This window comes from Ciconia boyciana, chromosome 2, assembly GCF_034638445.1.
Source record: "Ciconia boyciana chromosome 2, ASM3463844v1, whole genome shotgun sequence".
Lineage (NCBI taxonomy): Eukaryota > Metazoa > Chordata > Aves > Ciconiiformes > Ciconiidae > Ciconia > Ciconia boyciana.
The window spans coordinates 163,036,700-163,052,876 of NC_132935.1; positions in this window are offsets into that span (position 1 = coordinate 163,036,700).

Genomic DNA, 16,177 nt, shown 5'->3' on the forward strand with positions numbered 1-16,177 from the left:
ATTCCTGGAAAACACTCCACTTCCCAAATTCAGACCGGTCGCAATATGAGGTTTTACTCACTACAGAGGTTACTCCTCATCCTTGGTTCAGATTACCTTCATTTCTGACAATTTTTTGGTCAGAGATCTTCCGCTAATTTCTGTATACATAAAGCTTAGTGGAAAGCCCTTGCCCAAAAGTGATGCAGAATGCACATTTATAATAACTCGAGTGCTACGAAGGCAGCTGACGGTGGCTTTTATTTGATGGCAAGTACAGTATGTGGTTTCTTTCCTGACCTTGCACACATTGTGGTAACGTGCAGCTACTACACCAGCTCATTAGCCCATTGTTGAAATCTCTGAGATAATTTAAGGGCGAATATGGGGGGGGGGGGGGGGGAGGAGAAAAAAAAAAAAGAGAAGCTTTGCATGTGAAAGGGAAAATAGGGGGAGGAGGGTAAAATCACCAGGGTGAAGTACAACATGTTCAGCAGACTCCGGTCCCTTGGCTGCCTGCCCGATGACTTTCCCGAGCGGAGCTCTCCTAGCAACCAGTCCCCAGCCATTTGAATTTTTATGTATCGCTATGTCGGCAGTGATGTCACTGTTTCCATAGCTACTATCAGCTGGAGGAACGATGACACTTACGCTGCTCAATAGCTGAGAAAAAATTGGCCTGGCTGAAATATTTCAGGCAACTCTTGGAGACGCGTGCTATCGAGCTCACACTTCGGCACGACACAGCGCACACAGCCACACTTTTTGCTGATGGAGCTGTTCTTCATGCACGCCGAGCAGCTTTCGGCTGGCCACCGGAGGCAGACGCATCGTCTGCACCGCAGCAGCTGCTGCAATATTCATCCTCCCCTAAGTGCTTCATTGTAGAAATTAAATATTGTTATTAATTAAACTCCCCATCCCACAGGCTGCCCAGCCCTGTCTGGTTAGAGCACACTTGTGAGAAGAGAACAGGCAATCCATTTGTCATGCGTTGACAACTTCTGGCATTGGGAATGAAGTGTTTCAATAAGAGAAGGCTTTGATCCTATTCATAACAGAGTATTTAAATAATTGCTAACCAGGCAGAGACTTCAGGCATTATCCCAGGGAGTGTTTCATTATTGCAAAAGGTTAAACTGAGCCTTTGGTGCACAAGCCAAAAAAATAGGAGGGCCCAAGAAGTTTGGTCAAGGGATTAAGTTTGAAGGCATGGCTCTGCTAATGTAAAATAGACCAGAGGCCAGGAGATGGCCTGGCCTGGACACAACGTGCCCTAAGAATGAGCACGGAACATGGCACAGAGCAAACAAACACAGCACTTGCAATCTCGCAGCCGGTAGTTTGGATTGCAGCAACTTCTAGGCTCAGGTCAGAGAGCCTCTGACAGTACTTTGAATTTTGCAAAAGCACAAAATGCTGAATATTCCTCACAGAGACAATATCGTCCTCTGCCACGTTACCAAGCCATGCTGACCATAGTGGGGACTTCTCACACATTAAGCGCTCAGAGGATATATCTCGTTGCCACAGATGTTGCCGCAGATGTTGACAGCAAAGCTTCGAAGGACAGTGGGCTGCCTTTTCACTCAGTCAAACCACATCTTTCCCACTAGGGTTATTCTTAGCACAGTTTATCACAAAATCCTCAAGAAATAATTGTGGAAAAAAAATCCTGATAATAAATAATCCTGAGAAATAAAATTTTGGCTGGTGTTGGACAATGTGTGGTTTCTGCATGAGATTCTGAAAGGATGAAGTGAGTTAGGGACCTTCTCTGTGGTTTGTGTTCATAACTCTTTGGGATATGCCTGCAAGGAGAGTGAGCTCTTCGGCACATACTGTTCACTAGCCCCACTATGAAAATCCCTTCCACCAGGTATCATGTCCTCCCTGGTGCAGCATTGCCCCAGCTGTGAGCTCTGCATGTTGTGACCACCTCTGCAGGTCTATCTTATGGTTCTTCATGCTGCTGAGACCAACAGCAATTCTCTGAGATTAACATAGTCATAGATTAAATTTAGGCACCTACATCTAAGTGTCTACATGTGATCGGGCACCTAAATTCCCCTTGTAGTGGAAGAAGAGCCAATTAATATAGCTGAGAAGCTAGAGTGCTGTTCAGGTCCCCCAGGGTAGATGTCTTCCTTTGGTCAGCTAAGCCATCTCACGACTCCTTTGACTTGAGGTGAGTTTCAGCTTCCAGACGCAGGCATCCCATGCCATTTCATCCTATCTACGTGGGATGCCATCAGGCATTTCAAATGGCACTAGAAACTTCTGCCCTAGTTCTCCACTTGCATGTAGGCATCATGCAGATGCTATAACCTCTGAGCTGATTTCCACTCGTATCATCTGTAATAGCTGTGGACAGATTCAGTTGCTGATGTATAGGCAGGCAATGTCCTTTCGGGTGCTCTGCATATCCTCTCTGGTCTCCAGCTGCTGCTCCAAAATATCACGGTTCTCCTGTAAATCGTTGGTCCTCTTCTCCCATCCCTTGTGGTTTTCCCTGTAATGTTCCCATACTCTAGAGCTTTCCAAATGGCACAACTTACTTATTAAGCAAGTTCTTTCCACCATTTACTGCACAGTTTCAAGATTACATTCTGCCCTGCAGTCTTATCAGTTCAAAGAGCCCACAATGTGCTGGAATATGTGCTGGATACCTCACATTCATTTTGGCAGTGGCCTACGTCCAGCCTGTCTCCCTTCAGCTTCTCCAGAGCTGACCCACACATAAACTCTGCCAAAATGGAAACTCATGCAGATGTTTGCATTTTTTGTATACATTTATTATACAATGACACATCACAGTATACATACCCATGGGCCCGAGTATTCATTCACAGCTCAGGTTCTCTACACCAATAGGTACATCTGAACATGAAGGACTGCGTCTGGCCACCTCAATTTGAGTTTCTGTTCCTGACCTGTTGAGGTAAGGATCACCCTATGTTCCTGCTTGAGCCAACAGCCATCCCCGGAAGGCAGTGCAAATCTTAGCTGGACTGAATCTCCTTCTGGAAGCTCTTCTGGAAATCCTGTAGTTGTGCCTGCTGCATGATTAACCACTGACGCTCTCAAGCACAGTCACATTTGCCCTGGTTCACCTGGTGCCTTTCCCTCTCCAGACAGATTCTTGGGGCAGCCATGCACCTTTGGGGAGATCAATGTGGGAGAACCCAGGTACAGAACAGACCAGAGGTGGGTCTTCCTGCAATGGGTAGTCCAGCTGTGGTACTTCTTGCCACAGGAAGGGGTAGATGCTAAAAATGTACATGAGCATCCAGGTAGATCCAGGAGACACTAAGCAAATTCATGGAAGAGAAATCACATGAAGGTTAGTAAATATAAAGAAGCCACATCCCTCTCAGAGAAGTGGTTGGGGCTTTAGTGAGCACTCAGAGAAATACATGTGTTAATCCTGTTTTATACCCTTCTCTAGGCAAGCCATGCACGGCCACAGTGGGGAAGAGGATATGGGTCTTTTTCTGACTCAGCATGGCTGCTCTTATGTTCTTACTATCAAAGAGCCATGTTTTCATCATGTTATTTTTGTGTGCCAGTGAGAATCCCCTACCTGCTGAGCCCTGGGCGAAGGCTCTCAAGTTCTGCCTCACAAACAGTGAGATCTGAAAGGTGGTTCAGATGCATGGCATAATATCTTCTTAGCCCTGTTAGACAGCCTCTGGGCTCTCCCTGACTATTACTTCTTATTACAGCAGATTTTAAAGCAGAAATTGCCCTCTTGGCTTGCACGGAGAAGACTTTTTTGGCAGAGGCTGAAGCCCCCTACCTCTAGGTCATGCTGGTTCCCAGCAGACCAGCCAGACAGTAGCAGTCTCACCTGATAGTTCCTCTCTGCAGGAGATCTCAGAGAGGTTTCCAGAATAGAGGCCGTGCCTTTGGTCCCTAATTCAATGCTTGCCATCCAAGGGCTTTGCTGCGCTGCCTGAGCAGCCACAGTGATGCTGCTCCATCTATGTACCTGACCCAGCAGGATATCCCCAGGTGTCCTATAGCCCTGCCTCCTACCCTCCAGCCAGCTAAGCTGGGCAGCCAGCCTCCTTCTGCCATCCTGGAGACAGACAGACAGACACCTCCTGGAGACAACTCAGAGGAGAAGAAAGATGCAGGTTCACCTACTGGTATCAAAGGTGCTGAAATAACCATGATTGACCAGATGACTCGTGTTAGGTGAGGACAAACCTAGCCTTGAGTCATTTCACCCTCGTAACACTGTCCTTCTCTGCGCAGTGAGCTGGGAAATCAAGACATGAATTCTCACAGTGCTGCCCTCGCTTGCTTTATTTGAGATCCCTCGCAGGCCAAGCTAGCATTAGGTGGGTGATCTTCACATGATCAGACAACTGCACAGTTGGCAAGGGCACTGTGATTTCATGACCTACAGAAATCACAAATCCACATATTATTCCCCCAAATGCTGGGACAATGCCTACACTCACCCCTGAGCCTTTCACACAGGCACTGGTGTTTTATTTTCCAGGAGATAATTAGATTTGCTAGCAACCGTGTGTCTGCTTCCAAGTAATGTTGGATATGCTATTTACAGGCATAAGTCAGAGTAACCTACAGCAGCAGCTTAGGGTTTGGTTTTTTTTGGCAAGTGTTTTGCAACAGTGCTGTGAAGTTTTTAATGTGCCATCATTTCATTTCAGTTGTTAACACAGATGTCTGTTGAAAGATAATGTTGCACATTACAATCTTTCAGGCACCAGTGCAAGACCACTTTCTCAGAGAGCCAAGTCCTTGGCAGAATTAGTCCCTGAAACAACACCCTCCGAAAATGTGTGGGAGCGTTTCTCTCAGGCCTGATGCCTGCCTAGAAAAGACTGGGCTTGTTAAAAGTGTGAACGTACACATCTGTACATACAGGGGCTATTTGCTCAAGGAATCTCTGTAATTGCACACTTCATGCTAATATCCGCACATGGGAATGACTCGCTGCATATTCACTTTGGTCATTTGCAGAGGTCCTTATGAGGAACATATGTAGAACTGTGATTGCTTTTGTGATCTAAGTACGTGACCAGCAAACACAATCACCAGATAGTCCAAGGCCCATTCAGAAGGAATTAACTATTGATGGAGAATGTGCATGAAAAAAAAACCTAAGTGAGCATATGTACCTTCATGCTTCAGTGCTTAGCCCAGCCTGGCTTTGGGCAGGGGGGGAAGAAAGCCTTCCTCTGGCCTGGTTCCCCATAGAAGGCCATCAAATGGTCCCTGCACCTTCCTCTGAAGCCTGCTATGGTGTTTTTCTCCTGCCACCAGCCATCTCCTCTGACCTCATGCATAGGAAAAGCAACAAAGAGAGCTGTGGGCAGAAGAAATAGCTGGAGAAAACTCATTTTGGAGTTGATGAGTGCCACAGAGAAGCCACCAAAGTTAGCTAGAGAGTTACTAGCACCCCCTGGTCTAGTTTGCAGATGCCTACCCTTCTGGTAATGGCACAGCATGGCCAGCTAGGCTTCATGCCCACTTCCCCACCACTGCTCATCCCTGTCTCCCTGCCTCTCCATCACCCTTCACCACAGCTGTATTATGCTTCCCAGTTCTCGGTCTCAGTGCACAGAGAGGGACCGTATCTCAGGCATCTTTTTCCCTCTGGGACAGCACTGCCCCTTGACTCAGACCAGAGTGAGGAGACACCTCTTGCAAAGTGAAACACTTCTGGGCAAGCTGATGGCCTGGACCTCCTCATCCCTCCACCGCCTGGCTCTCCCTAGGTTGCTCTGGCTGTCCCACTCTGCAGCTCAACCCAACCACATGCTGTGAAATAGGATTCCCCCGTGGTGCCATGCCATCCCGAGGCCTCCCAGGGGGTTTCATCTCGGATGGGTGCAGAAGCATGGCCACAGGGCAGCACGGAGCCGGTACCAGCAGCGCTGCAACGAGTGTTTCAGAGCAATTCAGTCCTCCCCTGAATGAAACACTGTTCACTCACGGGCCCTGGCTCCCATTGTCACCCGTTGATGAATGGGGCATCAGCGTGCTGCAATACTCTATTTGTTTTAGAGGTCAGTGTCAGACGGACGGGTATTCTTCATACGCCAAATCAGGGAGTTTGTGCTTACGTGACCAGATTGGCAAGAGCATGCAAAGCCCCCAGTAGCTCCCATTGTCCCGAATGGGAACAGAGCTCTTTTGAAGACCTTACCCATAAATTTTCTGCCACTCCCCGCTCCCCCCTCCTCTCTGCCAGCTCCCCACTCATACTCTAATTCAAATACCAACTTAGAGGTGATGGGCTTGTGTCATCATCGAAGGTTTGTTCCTATCTGGGACCACAGTTTGGTTCCTGCAGGAACAGCACAGTATCTGACACTGACCCCCAGCCCTGGTGAGAGGATATCGTAAGGTGGGCAGTGAAATTCTTTCTTTGTTTCTCTTTTCTTCCCTCCTGCCTCTAAGCATCATCTGGTCTCATCTGACAGCAAGCAGGGCGATGCACGGTGTAGGGGCAGGGAGCAGTTGCTGGGAAGTCAGCATCAAACAGGACAGGAGATGGCCATTTTGCCTTGCTTTAAACATAAGGCTGTTTAGATGTTTCTTTTTTGTTTCTTTTGCTGGTGATTTTGAGATTCACACAAGAGCTACAGCCTGGGAGACCACACATTGGGTTGGTGTTTCCAGCCAGAACTCATAGGACTGGCTGCCTGACACTACAGCCGTGCTCAGGCGTGCTTAAATCCTCATCCCTCTTCCTCCATGGGCACAGGGAGCTAGACCTACACGTTGAGCATCTGCTGTCTAGCCAGCCTTTGAAGAACCCAGATGCTGAAGTGGTTGTCCTTTCCCTGAGCTTTGTCTGCATCTGGCTGCTAGGGGAGACACAAGCTGGGGACCTCAGAAAGCAGAGGGGAGGATGTTTCAGAAATAGGGCCAGCTTTCCTCTCCATTAGGCCTTAATGTAACAAACCAGCCACACAAAATGGAGGCAGACATTAATATTTCTGAGGAGGGAGTTGAGGCACAGTTTTCTAGTTGCCAGCCCCGCATTTCTTTCTTTGTTTCATTTTAGGATGTTGCAATGCCAACTCCACAGTCACGAGCCCTCGCAGCCATCCACGTTAGAGCAGATTAATGTCTCTTGATTAGTCTGCATGTCCCGTCCTTGGAGAGGAAACAACCTTGGATGCCACCAGGACATCCATTTTTCCAGAGCAGGTCTCATTGCAGCCCCTCCATTTGGCACAGGGTGCCAAAGTTGCTGGAGTTTTCTGCTCCGTTTGCACAGTAACATTTGCAGCCGTGTTTCTTATTAAGAAGTCAGGAATTCATGACCTTTTGCAGTGCAGAGATCTGGAGATTACTTACCAAAATAAAGTAGTCTATAAACTCCACAACTGCTGCATGTGCATCGCTGATAGAGGAGAACAGCAAGACACCTCTCAGTGGAAACAGTCCAGCCTGATAAGATCTGCGGTTGAGAGTGTGTGTGTGTGTGTTGCACATCAGATAGATACTCAGTGTGGGGACCATGAAAAGCATTTTTTTCTTTTCTCACTGCATGGCTTTTGCTTCTTGCTTCATACGAGTCTTTCTGTCAAAACAACCTGGCCTGGTGGAAGTGTGATTAGATATTACACCCACTCGAGGGAAAATGTCTGCCCAAGGGGAACAGGTTGTGGTGGGCAGGGGAGGGGGTATACTAATCCTTCCACTGCTGGTCACCTCTCTGAGGCCTCCAAGGCTAGCAGAAGGCATGGAACTATCAAATCCATTTCACAATCAAGTCCTTTCTCCTCTGCCTGGCTTTCAGACCTTGTCCAGAAGCAGTAAAATGTGAATGAAAGGGAGGAGACAAGTAGGAACTGATAATGTTTTTTTCTAATACACGAATTAGGGGGCATCAAATGAAAGGAGCAGGAGATATGTTCGAAACAAGCAGGAGAAAGTTATTCACCCTGTGCAGAATTGGGCTGCAAATCTCCTTGTCACAGGACACTGTGGATGCTAGTCCCTTTTAGGGGCACAAGAAGAGATTTGAGAAGTTCATGGGAGAGAAATTTATAAATTTCAACATATCACGTACTGTCACTATGATCCTAGAGACCAATACAGCTCAGAAAGCCTCTGGGCTGCATGTGGGGGTTGCTGGGAAAACACTGCACAGAGCTGCCATTCACGATTGCTCCATTTTCACATTCTTTCTTAGAATTGCACCCCTGGCCACTGCCAGTCACAGGACTAGATGGACCTGTAATTGCTCTTATGTTCTTTTCTCAACAAAAAGAAAGGCTAAATCTTGTATGCTGACAGTTTACTTTTGGGCTCTGAAAATAAATCTCGGGTATACATATAGAGATTTTTTTTCTGTCCAAGGAAGGGTGCAGCGCAGCCGTAGACATCTACTGCTGGAGACATCTAAAGCTGTGTGAGATGAATCCTGCCATTCCTGTACACACTCAGTCCTGCACTCGATGAACAGCCCTGCAGAGTCCTGCAATTTAAACCTACCCTTGGCTTATGCACTTTGCTGAATAGGGCTTTTTTCTTTGCCCCGGAGGGCTGCATGTTTTTTCATAATGAATGGTATGAGGGACCCTAGCAAACCTTAGCCTTCTGCAGCACCTGTGCATGACCCTGCATTAGCTCTAGGTTGGTCAGCCTGACACTGGACCCAAACAATGTCATGGAAGCAGAAGGGTTGAGAGCACCCAGGAAGGAAGTAAAAGGCACAAATAACATTGAGGTGTGGGATTAAAAGAATCACGAAAGCGTCATCTGTCAGTTCAAGAGTGAAGTCATGAAGCTGGAAGGCATGAGTAGCTGTTGCCGTAAAACACTCAGACCCAGGAGCAGTCACCAGTGATAGCACCCAAATCCATGCAGTCAGCATAACCCGTATTAAACTGGGGAAGTAGTTTATGATACATCACAGCAATTTATTTAAACTGGGGAATTCTTATCCCCCAGGTATACTTCCAGAAGATGGGACATGTCCTTGGGCCCATGCTCTTGGTGACTTTAGCAAGAATGCAAGAAAAAATGAATACTAAATCATTCCAGATAGCATGGTCTGACAACATTAACTAAACAGATGAAAAAGCAATAGAGTACCAGATAATTACACAGACCAACGAAGAGCACATGGCCGATTGTGGCTCTCATGAACAATCCAGTTCAGTGCAGGTTCAGTATACACCGTGCTGACAGATCAGGGTTGTTTTTCTGAAAGGGACATAGGTGATCGCAACTTCCCCAAATGATGTGGAGGTATGAATTCCCAGTGCAGTGTAATGCTCAGAAGGCAAACGTTAACTCTGGGTGTGTAAAAAGGGGAAAAGAACCAGATAGAGTACAGAACCAGTACAAGAGTGAACACTGCCCTACTGGCACACTAGCAGGACTGATGTGGGAACCTTCTCTCTACAGAGGCTGTTTCTATATTGGCAAGAGCTCAGGGAAAAGCTCCAGTGACAACAAGTCTGGAAAAGACTTAGAAATCTCAATCCTTTCAATTTATGCAAGACAGTAAAAAGTGACTTGAGTGTCAGCTGCTCCTTCTGTGTGGGGGCTGAGACTTCTGAAGGTGAACAGTAGAGAAAGGGCTAACAGCAGCCAGATGTTAGTTAGAAGTGTCAAGCAGCATTCATCTAAGTGTAGACAACTGCATCTCAGTTTAATTACTCCAGGCCCTTATATTGTCAATAGATACCCAGCCACCACAGCCGATGGACTGTAGGGTGGGATTCCTCTCATCGTAAAGCAAACAGCTGAAATAGGGCAGATGGATCCCACCACCAAGTGCCTTTTTCTCTCCTTTGAATCTGAAAGGACTCTCAGGCGATCAGCTCAGCTGTGGACATCTACACTGTAAACACCTGAATTTACGTAAGATTAATCCAACCAATTCAGGCTAGAAATGATGTACACATCTTCTGATGGCAAAGGTAATGAACCGTTGCAACAACATATCTATATATACAGTGGATTCTCCATCACCCAGGGACTTTAAATGAAGACTGAGCGTGTTCTAACAGAAAATGCTGTAGTTCAACCAGACATTAAAAAACTGACACAAAGCGGCCCTGGACCAGAGGCCTGTGCTCTGTGTTGTTTGGGGTCTGGTAATAACCATCTTTTCCAGTCATAAAAAGATTTTGAATCAATGTCATGAAGGACTACTAAATATTTCATCAGTTCAAGATCTACAGATCATCATGTTTGGTATTCAAACACATCTTACACAGGGCCACTTGAAAAATTAGTATTTTCAGCCTCTCACACACTCTTTTTCCTTTTCTAAATAAGGAAGCAAGGCAAGCAAGAGAGAACACTACTCTGCATAACTATGGCTTGGGCCTTTCCTATAGTCGAAATTATTTGTGTCTTGTTGTCAAAGGTGCAGCAAAGAGAGAAGCAGTGGTCTTGGAAAAGCCTCCATGAAAATAACATTTGGGTTTGCCAACTTTTTCCTGTTGTGCTTTGTTTTCAAAAGTTGTCTCGTTTGAAAGAGGGAAGCTGTTTGGCCACAAAACGCAACTGTCACCTATCGCAGCCTGAAGACTTAGAGCTAAAAATGTCAGTGGTAAGAGGGGGAGGGGAAAGGAGAGTGCAGCGCTTTCTCTCTTGAAAAATAGGCTATTTAAATTCTCCTCCAAAACCGCAGGGGAAGGTGGCAACCATGTAGTCTGAAACCATCTTCATCCTGCTGGCCAGCATTGTGCAGAAATGATCCTTGAACAGACAAAGTACTTTTCTCATTTCTGGCATGGTCCTGCTGTGGCTACCACGTCCACACTGCACCTGGATGGGAATTATCTGACAACTCTTTTTATTTGGAACATGTCAATTAATTGCAACTCAGACTTTCAAGGAAGCATCTGAAGAAACATGTCTTCTCTGCCAGCATGGTTTGTCCTACAGGTGGCCCTTCAGGATCTCCTGTTGCAACTGCTCCACTTTGCTGGTGGCTCAATGCCCACTGGAGACAGGACTAGGATCTGCCACATGCTGTGCGGGAAGGAGAAGAGAGGAACTGATACACACCCCAGCTTTGACAACAAAACTGTCCTTTCCTCTCAAGTTTATTTGTACTTTTCTGAGGTCAAAAAAACAACTTATTCAGATAAAGCGAACTCAGAGGACCCTTTACTGTATCATCAACTCCTGGCTTACAGATAATATGATAACATGTAAGAAACACGCTTGGCTCACCACATTTTTTGTTGCAAACATAACAACAACATGATGGTAAGCAGTGACCACAGTGGGATCCAAAGCAGTAATACTGCGGCGAACAGTCCTGGATACAGTTATCTTTTGAGTCACTCTTCCTGTCAATATAGAGAAATAAAAGGCTCTGGCTGGAAATGAAGAAGGTTATTTTACTGGAACGATGGGCACATTTTGGCTGCTAAAATCATCCACAAAGCATTTTAAAAATGATCACGTGTTGTGAATCTATCATTGGACACAGAGACTGAGAAACAAGTCCTCAACAGCCTGAAACACTGGAAGATGGATGGAAGGGTTTTTTCCACATTAGTGGAAAAAGCTCATTCAAGAGAAACAGCTGGTCCTGCACCAGCTTTGCCCTCAGTTTCCTGGTCCATCACTGCTTGGTTGCCAAAGTATGCCTTTCCATGTGCCAGGGATGGAGGTTTCAGAGAAGACTAATGGACCATGGCCTGAAAGCTGGCTGAAAACTTGAATATATCTCTTTCCCTCGTGCTAAGGGGTTCAAGTAGCACTGAACAAGGAAGAGCTAGCAATTAAGATACCTGGCTGTGACCTGGCATTTTTTCTGCACTGATTACATGCTTTGGTTGGCAGATTCTTCTAAGGTGGTTTCTCAAAGTCTTCTTTCAGGACAGTTTCACTTTGTCTGACTACATAGACAATTTGCATTCAGGAGCTATACCCAGAAACAAGGATATAAGAAAATGAAAGATGAATATTCTACCACATCATGTGAGACAGAAAAGAAGTGAACCAGAATACAAATAGCTCCTCTGAAGATATTAAATGGAGGACATACCTCTCTTACCAACTAAGCAGGAGGGGAGGAAAATATAGGGTTCTTGCTATTTCTGGCTTCATCTGTGCTAGTAAATTAAGCAGTGTCAGGAAATGTTCCCTGCTAGTGGAACTCAATGAGCCATACTTTTAGGTCATTAGCACAGTCCTTGGCTGGTTTATGCTCATGCCAACAAGCATGGTCCCAAACAATTCCTGGAAAGACCCATTCCCAACAGGCAGCTTGCAACTCCCTTCACTTCAAATGCTGACTGAGTTTAGTAAAATGAAAATGGGATGTTCCATGCTAGTAGACTTGACAAGGCACATTTGATTTAATAGTATAGACAAAACTGCGAAGACCTTTTGGTTTCTTGCCCAAATCCATCCCCTTGTGTCAGGAGCAACAGTGAAGAAAGTTCAAGATCCAGGTGATTCTGGAGTCTCTAGCACCAAGGGAATCCCCTCCAGAAGATGCACATGGGTCACATCCTCAGCATCATGTTAGGGTCAGGAAGAAATAGAGCAGGACAGAGTATCTGCCCCCAAGCACTGATGGGGGACACTGGGGAGTAGTTCAACTTCCAGGTTAAGACAGTCACATTTGGATGCCCACATGTATGTGTCCACCTGGAAGCAAGATTCACAATGTAGCCAATGCAGATCTAGTCAATAGTGTCAACGAAGCCTGGGAGCTGTTCAGCTCATCAAACATGGACATCTATGGGCTCAATGAAATTGCCCACATGTAGATGGCCAGGGGCACAGACACCCTGTTGGCTCCAGACGTGCATGAGGAAGCTGCTCAGCATTGGATCGCAAACAGAGCCAATGCACTGGAAGGCTCTTAGTACTCATCTGCTTGGGAAGTTGTATCTCTAAAAGCGTAGGCATGAATTTAAACACTTCCAGTTACCAGCTTGATTCCTTTTATGCATAAATATCCTCAACTGAAAAAAAAAAAAAAAGGTAATTTGGTGGTTTTCTTATTTCTGAATAAATCTATACTTATATAGCCAGTATTGCATAAGGGAATACTACTGGCAAAACAATAACATTTTAATTACACCAGCATATCAGAAAAACAAAACAAAACAAAAAAAACCCACACCATGTTCATCAGCTTTGGAAGCAAGAGACAGCAGCTGCTCTCTGCTCTCATAACCAGAGAGGGAATGATCACGGCAGTCGACCTGGATTTGCAGTTCTGTGTAATGGCATCTAATTTGACTCTTCTCTCCTCTCCCAGTGACTGGGTTAAAGCTCATCCTGTTCCTACACAGTGAGAGTGTTTTAGCTTCATCCAGCAATTCTTCAAGCCACACAAAAACTTCCCACTACTACACTGGCCTTTAATATCATTTTTAAATGAGGAACAAAGCTCTCTGCAGAGCAGCAGCAGCAGCATGGCATCTGCAAGCAACCACTGTCTTATCCCTCCAGCTCATTTTTCAGCCGTAGTATGTTTCTTGGCAAAATCAATTCAGCAAATGTCCAGATTTATAGAGTTCATCCACATGGCAACCTTTTTCAGGGCCACATGAACAGCTATTATTTAAAGCCTTTTACTCTGTTCGTAAAGAGGAACAAAGTGCACTTTCCCATTAAAGATTTAAAGCCTTTTTGTGGCAAAGCACATGTCACCCTGAAGGACACCTTGGGTCTTGCATATAGATGCATCTTGTGCAACTTCCACTGCAGGATCAATGGGCTGATGCTTGGGAACGCTTCTGATCCTACCATTAGGTTGGAGGATATGATCTTTCTCGGGGGATTATGAAGTGCCTCCCACATTGGCATCTAAAGGCATTTTATTCTGCACAGTGCAGAGCTAAGCAAAGACACCAGAAATATCTTGGGGACAAGAAACAATTCACCCATGTTAAAGCAGTGCTCTTCCCAAGGACTTAGAGCTCAGAGGCAAGGTAGATCAGGCAGAGGCAGATATTTTTGTGCACATATAGTTAGGAGGCATTAAAGTGTTGTCACTTCTTCAACAGTTTATTACACCCTCTGCTGAAGGGCATTGCTCCCCACACCTGAAACCTGGTCCACATCCCGTGTGCATCTTTAACAATGTCTCCTGGGTTACCCTGGCTGGGTGACCTTTACCTGGGTCAGCCCAAGGCAAATGGGAAGAAATGCAGCTGGGCTTACCCTGCCCGGGAAGGAAGGACAGTAGCGTGACCTCTTCTTTGCTTTGCTGGGACTATAACCAGAGCTTGAGCCTTGTGGCACAACTTACCTGAAAACCTGACCTCAGGGAGACTTCTAGCTAACCTGGGCTTGAAGAGATGGTCAGGGTAGGGCTTGGGGGAGGATCCAAGGCTATGCCTGGCAGAGACAGCATCCCCCTTAGGAGCAGGGCTGACTTAACCTGCAAAAGAGGAAGGGGCTGGAAAGGGATTTGGGCAAGAACAAGTCCCGCTCATCCTTGCCTTGTTTTGCTGCCTCAACTCTCTGTGCACAAGCACCCCTGCAGCTCTCTTCATTTCGGGGGAAGTTGTTGGTAAAGGGAAAATCTCCCCTGCAGTTTGCTTCCTCCCAAGACATAGTTAGAAGCAACCCCCACATACACTCCGTTCTATGCTTTCTACCTCCCACTTCATAACATATCCTATGACAACTGGATGGGAGGGGGGGGTTGTTTTTGTTGGGCTTTTTCCTTGGAGGCAGCTCTGTCTCGGTTTAGCTGCATCCCCTGGGCTTTACTGCACAAAGTGCTAATGGCATGCTTTCCAGGAGGAGCTTATTCCCAGCTCTGCATGGTAAGCACAGTGGGGCAGCAGGAGGAGGAACATAGCAGGCACTGGGACAGCACTTTGACTGAGCATCCCTCTCCCCACCCAGCGCTGAGGTGGGAGGGTGGAGGGGACCACTCTGCTCCCCTATAAACAGACTCCCTGCCATGAAAATAGGCCGCCACCGAGTGATGCCAGTAGGAGCACTTTAGTGATTTAAATGATGTACACAGCAGAGAACAGCTTGATTAATTCATATGAATTGTAACTACTTAGGGCTCCATTCATCTGGAATGATCTGTAGTCCTATCTGCCACAGAAGTCACAAAAGGTCCCCGGCTTTGGTTGCAGGTGATGTATTAGTCACCCCCTCCCGAAGCCAGCCCATGCACAGGGAGCTGCTTTGTTGCTACAAGCGTCTACATTGGAGTGACTGAGAGAAAGACAAGAACAAGGGATCTGCTCCTCAGCAGGTGGTGGGGCAGGATGGGGAGCCCCACCAGGCATCTCCCCAGGGAATGGGGTGCAGGCTGAGGATGGCTAGCCCCGGGGCAAGGAAGCAGCTCACTCCTTCCAGGGCAAAGGGTTTTTTGGAAACACTGCTGTCTTTATCTGAAAAATCAGCCAGTGGCACATACGTAATGTGTAAGGACATCTGGCTGAGGCTGAACGCTGGGGCCAGCCACTGCTTTGTCACAGTGACTCATGTGGTCATTGAGTTTGGTCTTGTTGCTTCTGCATTTGATTGAAGAGTTTGGCCACAGACTCCATGTTAGACACATGGACACAGGACGGGGCTGTTTGGTGGCAGCTGTTCTGGGTGAAGGAGCCAGGGTCACCCATAGACCCTCACCTCTATCCAGAAGCTGCTTGGCTACTTGGTTAAGTGGAGGAGACAGGGCCTTCATCCTCCTTAAGCCAAGCCCCATCTCTTAGCAGCAGCAAAAGGAGCAGTGGACATGTCCTGCTCAGCTGCTGAACCCAGGATGTGCCTTGTGCCACCTGTGGCACAAGGAAGAAGTGACTGTCTTGATGGCAGCATTGGTGGAGACAAATCCAAGCCCTGGAGAAGGCTAGTGCCGCAGTGAAACACGGAGGTGGCAGTCCTGCTCCCTGCCACGCTGTCCAGCATGGCTCAAGGCTCATGCAGACAGGGCGAAGTTGTCCCACATAAGGTCTGCCACCAGATTTGTACCACCCAGCACCCAGAAGCTGCTGGTCACAACCCATCCCCACAGAGAGCAACAGTGGCAATCCAGGACGCTGGGTCGCAGTGCCACCGTGTGGGCTCTGCTGGCTCCCAGAGCATGGAGAGAGGGACATGGGGTGCTCTGAACTAGATCTGGGTCTCTCCGGCTGGTAACTGATGGACCAGGGAAATAAAAATATCAAGAGACATCAGACAGAGAAAGAGACATCCTGGCTTCCCTGAGGATGCAGCACCTGTTAACTGGCAACACTTTTCT